The sequence below is a fragment of the Epinephelus lanceolatus genome, chromosome 2, assembly GCF_041903045.1.
Source record: "Epinephelus lanceolatus isolate andai-2023 chromosome 2, ASM4190304v1, whole genome shotgun sequence".
Taxonomy (NCBI): Eukaryota; Metazoa; Chordata; class Actinopteri; order Perciformes; family Serranidae; genus Epinephelus; species Epinephelus lanceolatus.
In genome coordinates, this window is record NC_135735.1 from 1,320,473 (window position 1) to 1,328,466 (window position 7,994).

The 7,994-nt window shown below is 43.5% G+C and overlaps 1 long non-coding RNA gene across 2 annotated transcripts; it reads left to right on the forward strand.

Moving 5' to 3' along the window:
• The first annotated feature begins 512 nt into the window (after positions 1–512).
• Positions 513–3,704, forward strand: LOC144458960 (uncharacterized). 2 transcript variants are annotated; one of them, XR_013488289.1, is made up of 3 exons: positions 513–728; positions 2,933–3,125; positions 3,332–3,704. It is a non-coding gene; the product is annotated as an uncharacterized LOC144458960 (long non-coding RNA). The 2 variants fall into 2 exon arrangements; XR_013488290.1 differs by having other exon boundaries at positions 2,933–3,114.
• Positions 3,705–7,994: the final 4,290 nt, after the last annotated feature.

Consider the following 7,994-nt stretch of genomic DNA (forward strand, 5'->3'; position numbering starts at 1 on the left):
TGGCTGTGGACCTTCCTGTACCTTTTACCTGCCCTGTTCCTGCTCACCTGTGGATCAAAGGAGGAGCTACAGGTGAGCCTGGACGGACACAAGCAAACCCAGACTGACAATCTCTCCACTCAACCTGTCGACGTTACAGATCAGAAGCACAGAGAGTCGCTGTACTTTACGTACTGTAACTACCTCCTGCTGATGATACTTTTACTACAGTAAAGTTTTAAGTGCAGTACTCAGTATCAGTACTTTTACTCCATTACTCTGGTTTCTGGCTGATGTCTAACAGTCTCTGTATCTGTAACAACACTCTGGATCTGTTTTCTTCAGGCTGCAAACTACCCAGAATCCCCCTCTGCACTGCTGCTCCTCTGGATCTGCTGCTTTCCCACCCCTGCCTCCATCGACCCCCCTTTCTCAGTCCAAACTCTCCCTGTCTTTGTCCAAAAGGCCTCCAAACTCCTCCAAAACCCTCCTCCTCTTCCTCCTCCTCCTCCTCCTCCCCCGCACATCAGAGCTGGCAGCTCGGCGCGCCGCGGGGAGCGTCCTGCCTCAGCTCCAGATTTTTTTATTTTATTTGCACTCCCTCTCCCCGATGGATTGTATTTACTCCTGACGGGGTTTTGATGATGAACAGCCGCTATCTGCTCTGCTGGATCACATGACCTCCACACTGAAGACATGAAGACCAGGACCAGGCCAGCTAAGACTGTTAGAGTTTACTGACACATTTGGTGGGTTCCATTTCCCTTTCAATGATTCCTTACTTCCTTCTTCCAATCCCCCCTTTCTCTACTAACCCCTTCTCCTTTCCCACATCCTTGCCTCCTTGCCAGCCTCAGGTCTTCCTTCTGTATTTTCTCCTTTAATTTCTCCTCCTTCTCTTCTCTACCTCCTCCCTACATCTGTTCTTTTCACTTCCTTACTTCCTTTTCTTTTCCTGCCTTTGAGCATCCTTTCAAACCTCAGGCCTTCCTTCTGTGTTTTGTGCCTCCTTTCCGTCCTTATCTCCTTCATCTTAAACTCCATGTTATCCTTCCTCTTGCCCCTTTGTTATCCTCCTTTTCGTCTCCTTCTTTCCCTCCCTGTCTCATCATCTCCTTCTCTACCTCCTCCTTTCCTCCCCTATCCTTCCTTTTCCTTTTTCTTCCTTCTTTCCTTCTCTACCTCCTTCCTTAGTTCTCTCCTCTTCACCTCATCCTCCATGATGTCCATCGTCTCATCTCCTCCCTCAGATTTTCTTTTGTCCCTCTTTCCCTTTCTCTCTTTCCTTCATCTTTCCTTCTACCTCTCCAGTTCCATCTCGACTTTCTTCCTCGTCCTTATCTCCTCCATCCTTTCCTACCTCCTCTCATGTTTCCTCTCCTTCTCTTTAACTCGTCCTCTGTGCCTTTCCTCTCCTACCTCCTCTTTATTCTGTTCTTTCCATCTTTTATAACCTCTGTCATCCTTCTCTCCATCATCCTCCTCTTCTTCTACTCTTCGTTTGATAAGCGAACGCACACACACACACACACACACACACACACACACACACACATGCACACACTTTCATTTCCTTTTAAATTATTTCTTCTTCTCATGCCTCCTATTTTTTACTTCCTACCTCCTCCTTTCCACACACACATCCTGCCTCTCTACTACCTTACTTCCTTTCCTACCTGCTCATGTACTTTCCTCCCTCTCATCCATACTTCCTCCCTTCTTTTGCTACCTCCTACCCTCCTTGCCTATCACCTTTTTTCCTCTTCTTCCTTCTCCTCTCCTCTAATCCCTTCCTTTCCTCCTGTACCTTTTGCTTCTTTTACTATCGTTGCCTTTGCTTTTCTACATCTTACCTCCTAACCTCCTTCCCTATTACCTTCTTTCCTTCTCTTCCTTCTCTTCTCAGTTTCTTCCTACCTTGTCCCTTCATTTCCTACCTCCACCTCTCCTCCTTTACCTCCTGCTTCTTTTCCTAGCGTTGCCTTTGCTTTCCTACGTCCTCCTTCTTTTCTCTACTTCCTTCCTTCCTTTCCTACCTCCTACTGTGTCTCCTTCTTGCCTAGTTCTTTCCTCCTGTATCTCCTGCTGTTTTCTATCCCTGCATTTCCTTTCCTGTTTCCTCCCTTTCTTCTCTACTTCTTTCCTTTCTTAACTCCTTACCTCCTCTAGTGTCTTATTTCTTCTCTCCCTTCTCCCCACTTTTTCCTCCCTACTTTGTCCTGTCCTTTCCTACCTCCTCCTTTCCTCCTCTTTCTTCTCCTCTCAGTTGCATCCCTAACTTGTCCCTTCCTTTCCTACCTCCTTCTTTCCTCCTGTATCTCCTGCTTCCTTTTCAATTGCTGCCTTTCCTTTCCTACCTCCTGCCTCACGTCTCGCCTTTCATCCCTTTCCTACCTCCTAACCTCCTTCCCTATCACCTTCTTTCCTCCTTTTCCTCCCTACTTTGTCCTGTCCTTTCCTACCTCCTTCTTTCCTCCCTTTCCTCTCATTTTCTTCCCTAACATGTCCCTTCCTCTCTTACCTCACTTTTTCCTCCTGTATCTCCTGCTTCCTTTTCTATCACTGCCTTTCCTTTCCTACTTCCTCCCTCTTTTTCTACTTCCATTCCTTTCCTACCTCCTAGCCACCTTCCCTATCACCTTCTTTCTTCCTCTTCCTCTTCATCTCCATCTTCTCCTCTGCTTCACTCGATTCACCTTCCTTTATGCAGCCTTTTTATCCTCTTTTCCGCGCTCCTCTTCTTCTTCGTCTTCTTCTCTTCTTCATGTTCGTCTTTGGATGCACACACACACACACACACACACACACACACACACACACACACTCTGTGGGCAGAGTTGCAGTGTGTTGCCTCATGCAGCAGACCTGCAGAGGGAGATCAGAAGCAGCTCTAAATGCTTTAGTCATGACTTTCTCTCCAGCAGCCTGAACGCTGGTGTCTTTAATATTTCAGGCGGCTGCTGCCGGCTCGGCGTTATCGCACCATGATGACATTTAGAGCTGAGGAGGTGTAACGCTGCTCCAACACAACCTGAGGACATGAACAGCAGCAGAAGAAGAAGAAGACGAAGAAGAAGAGCAACAACAACTCACATCCTTCACTTCAGCTCAGGATGTCATTTAAAGTCATTTCAGGTTAAAGAAAAGTAAACACACACTTTTTTACATTTGTTACGTTTCTCTCTTCGCTCACTTCACTTTTTACAAACTCTCCTCACAGTAACAGGAGTCAGTGTGACTAACCTTCGTCGCTCTTCATCACTGTAACACAGAAAGTATTCAGTGACCACATCGATCAGATCTCACACCAACAAACCTCCGTGTGTTTACGTTGTGTTTCACACCTTTACAGACCGACCCATGACTCTGCAGTTTGTTTCCTGCTGCTCTGTCCACATCTGAAGAAACCTGAAAAACATCATCATCATCATCATCATCATCATCATCATCATCGTCATCATCATCGTCATCATCAAGGGTCCAAAGCTGTGGGACAGTTTATTCTGCATCCTTCAGTAAGAGCCAACATAGTTTAGTTCATTTATTCTTTTTTATTCCAGTTTCCCCACAGTCATGGAAAACCTGGAAAAGTCATGGAATTCCACAAACTTTTTTCTAGACCTTTCCAGTCTTAGAATCTTGGAAATCCTTGAAAATCATGTTGTTGTTGTGTGTAATAAAGTTAATAGTTACAGTGATCTGCTGCAGATAAACTTCCACATAAAGCAACATAACAGGGAGTTTATTTTCTGTAGCTGCTGACGTGAAGCAGCTCTGATACGCACTGATGTTTATTTACCATCACATGTGTTTCGTCATTTACTCCCCACACTCTGTCTCTTCATGTCCAGCTGCAAACTGGACTGATGTTTGAACAGAGTTTGAAGCTGTTGTGTTTGAATAAGAAACATCAGTGTTGTGACAGTGAGATTTAACATCATGAACCCCACAGTTTCCCCCTTTGCCCAACTTCTACCTTTAAATCTTACTGCTCTGTTGAGATGGAGCGATGTTCATGTTCTACATTGTGCGTGATCATGGAGATATTGTAATGGGTCCTTGAAAAGTCGACCTGGTCTCACTCTGGAGTCGTCAGAAACTGGTTCTTGGGCAGTGACTTCCAGCGTCAGACACAGATGAAAACAAGCTGTTCTTTTACACATGATACACGGCTGGACGCCATTACTGTTTAAGGGCACCCAGCGGTGTCAGGGTAAACAACAATGAATTTTAAGGTACAAAAAAAGTCCAAGAGCAGTGGGTGGGAGGTTAACAGTCACCTGGCACTTAAAATTAAAAGCTCTGTGCCTAAATTTCACTAAAATAAAGTGTGGTTTTTACAAACCTGACATGTTTACGTTGCACGACAAGAAAATGTAACTGATGCGTTACCAACACTCAGGAAACATTGACCTGCTCCTGCTGTTGCCTCAGAACACTGTGGTTAATGTGTGGTCAGGAAAAAGTCGTGTTTTGGCTTAAACACCCAGTTTTGAGGACACAATCATCCCTGCTGGAAAAACAACAACAGGTTGCTGCAAAACATCTGAGTTTTGTGCCTGAGAAGCTGCTGGAAATGCAGTAACCTTTTATACACAGAGGTGGCGCTACAGAGCTGCTATGAAGTCCCTTCTTTACGCCTCCTTTGCATTTTGACACAGATCCAAACACTGACATCATCATGTGATTCCAGTGTGTGATGTCAGACAGCATGATGACATCACAGAATCCAAAGAGGCGTGACATGTAACATACATGTCAGCAGCTCTTTGTAAACAATAACAATGAGATCACATGTTCATTTAGCGTCCCTGTTATATGGCGGCTAATCTCGTCCTCTGCTTGGAGAGTAAGGAGCTCTTGGACCTCACTGTTTGAGTTAGCTGCTAACTGCTAACAGCTATTTTTAAATCTCCCACAGTGGGTCGCACACACAAGTCATCCAAACGTCACACCCGTGCTGCCCATGATCCCGTCCTGCCAGCTGTCCCTTTTATACAGACGTTGTTTCAGCCACGCGGCCTTCAACATGACACAACTCTGTTCCCCTTTTCCACAATTACACCTTTTCTGCAGGAGACCATCAGGATGGATCAGACATGTAAAGAGGTGGAGCGGAGGATCATCTGTCGGTGTGTTAGAGGAGAGGACACAAGGTGTGATGATGTGAGAGGACTGTGTCTGTCTGTTTCTGTCCTTTATAAGTGACGCATACATGTTTGATTTTGTCACATAAATGAAGCCGACTGAAGCATTTTGCAGCGTTTTGGATTCGTTTCCTGTTACACATGTAGAACAATCCATGACGTAAAGATCTGCCTTCCTTTACTGTAATACACTCTTAGTTTTGAGACGCAGTACTTCAGACATCGTTGCTTTCATAACCACTTTAAAAGTCTGACAGTTAAGGTTAGATATTAAGATTTGTTCCGATTTTTCCCACCTAGAGTCAAAGGTTGGTCAGACGCTGGTTGGAGGTTTGGAGAGAAGTTGGTCTTCGCTGACTCTAACCTGACCCAGTTACAGACGTCCGGCTCTGACGCTCAGTGAACTCAGCGCTGACCTCTTTGTTTACATAAAAAGATTCGAAGCCGACTGAACTTTAATGTTGATTCGCTCTTTTCAGTTGTTGTGTAATCGTCTCTGTACATCGTCTGATGAGATCATGAATTTTTTAAACCCCAGAGAGGATCTACTTCTAAGACTGTGTTGGAAATAAAATGTGGGATGGCAAATAAAAAGGAAAAACAAATGAAATCTGGGGTTTGTACAAAGATATAGAAATAAGATTTGACAGTGTTGTTTGTGGCGTGGGTTTGTTTAAACATCGGGGTGGACACACGTAACAAAATTCAAACTATTTGCTGCATTTTGATCAATTTTATGCTCATTTTTTGCTTCTTCTGCATCAGTTTATGGTTTATATGGTTTAAGCAGTCTCTCTGTGGGCTGCTCGCTCTTCCTCTCTTGATCCATGTCTTTCTCACACACCTTTTGATTTTTTTTTTCTTTTGAACAAAGTCAGCTTGCTTGTTGTCTGTCTCCTGAAGCCTCATTTCCCAGACAAAGACATGACAGTGTACGTTGGTGCTGCAGCAGGTTAAGCCGTCATTTACTCGACTCTCATTTAGAGACGAATCTTAGTGCAGGGTTGGACTACACTGTTTACTATCATACCTTTAAATCCTCCCACAGACTGAGAGATGTGATCAGTCTGATAAGTTTAGTGCAGCGACACTGTGTCACATGGATCGAATTAACTTGGGTACAACATCAGGTTTAATGTCAGCACACTGTACGATGACAGCCGACTGAATCACAGGCTACAACGCACGATGTCACAGCTTCATGTACTGAGTGATGCTGCAGCGTTATTACTTCAACTGTGAAGCACAACATGGAGGGAACATTAATAAATACGCTGAAGTTTAACTTGGACTTCAACTTTCTCGCTTTCTCCTTGACTGCTGTAACACTGGAATTTCTCAATTATGGGATCAGTAAAGGTGTATCTTATCTTATCCTATCTTATCTTATCTTATCTTATCTTATCTTATCTTATCTTATCTTATCTTAACACCAAAGACTTGTGACCTCACTTTGAGCCTTTTTGTTTGTTTGTGTTTGGTGATCAACTTTTTATTCAGTTTCTTTGTAAAGCATTAATCTCTTCCATATGTGTCCCGATGTTTTACAAATTTTGTGGTTATTGAAACTCCAGAAGGAAAACCCTCCTATCCCTGGTTGGCTGTGACATCTCAGGGTGACAAGAGAAGGAAAAAAAACATACAGGAATAAACAAGAAACTGAATAACTTCAAAACAGGTCCATACTCAGATAATAAAAGTAATAGGTCTGTCACTATAAATGTGCTGCTTGTACACAAACACTGTGTACCTATACATGTGCCTTCACATATCTTTATAAAGCACAAACAGATACATCAGTACATGTATGAACATATCAATCATCCTCATCCACATTCAGCACAGTGAACCAAAGAAGACTTGAGACTTGAGCCTTTAGACTTGAAAACACTTGAAACTTTCCCCCAAACTCAATGATTAAAAAGTTATTTAAAAAGTTTGCCCATATCAATAAAGTTCCTTTCATTAACTGAATGAACTCTCCCTAAAGGTCATCACTTGATTTTCCAGACCTGCTCTGTCTGAGCTGATCTGACAGCATCAAAAAAAGGAAGAAAGATGATGCAACAGATCATTTTGTCTGGATACAAAAACTCTGCTCTGGAAAAAACAAACTGCAGTTTGCAGAACGTGCTGTCAGAAATTACAGAGAAGCAACAACTTCCAACAAACATGTTTTAACCAATAAAAACAAACGTAAAGAAGAATTTATGATGTTTGTAAATGTCACATGTCACCACTGTGTTGGTACAATAACAACATCTGGTGAGAAGCACACTGTGAACTCAAAGTTTAGGACTCAAAACTCAAAGGTTAGGACTTGGGACTTAAATGCAAAAACTTGAGACTTGCTTGAAACTTGCAGAACAATGACTTGATCCCACCTCAGGTTATGACTCTGAGAGAGAGTGTGGTTTCTGACATTAATAGCATCAAACAGCTGCTGAGTGTTTTATGAATCCTGTGTCCAGCTGCTGCAGGTGTGAGGATCTGTTGTGATCAGCTGTGAGGATCAGTTGTGATCAGCTGTGAGGATCTGTTGTGATCAGCTGTGAGGATCAGTTGTGATTAGCTGTGAGGATCAGTTGTGATCAGCTGTGAGGATCAGTTGTGATCAGCTGTGAGGATCTGTTGTGATCAGCTGTGAGGATCAGTTGTGATCAGCTGTGAGGATCTGTTGTGATCAGCTGTGAGGATCAGTTGTGATCAGCTGTGAGGATCTGTTGTGATCAGCTGTGAGGATCAGTTGTGATCAGCTGTGAGGATCAGTTGTGATCAGCTGTGAGGATCTGTTGTGATCAGCTGTGAGGGTCAGTTGTGATCAGCTGTGAGGATCTGTTGTGATCAGCTGTGAGGATCAGTTGTGAT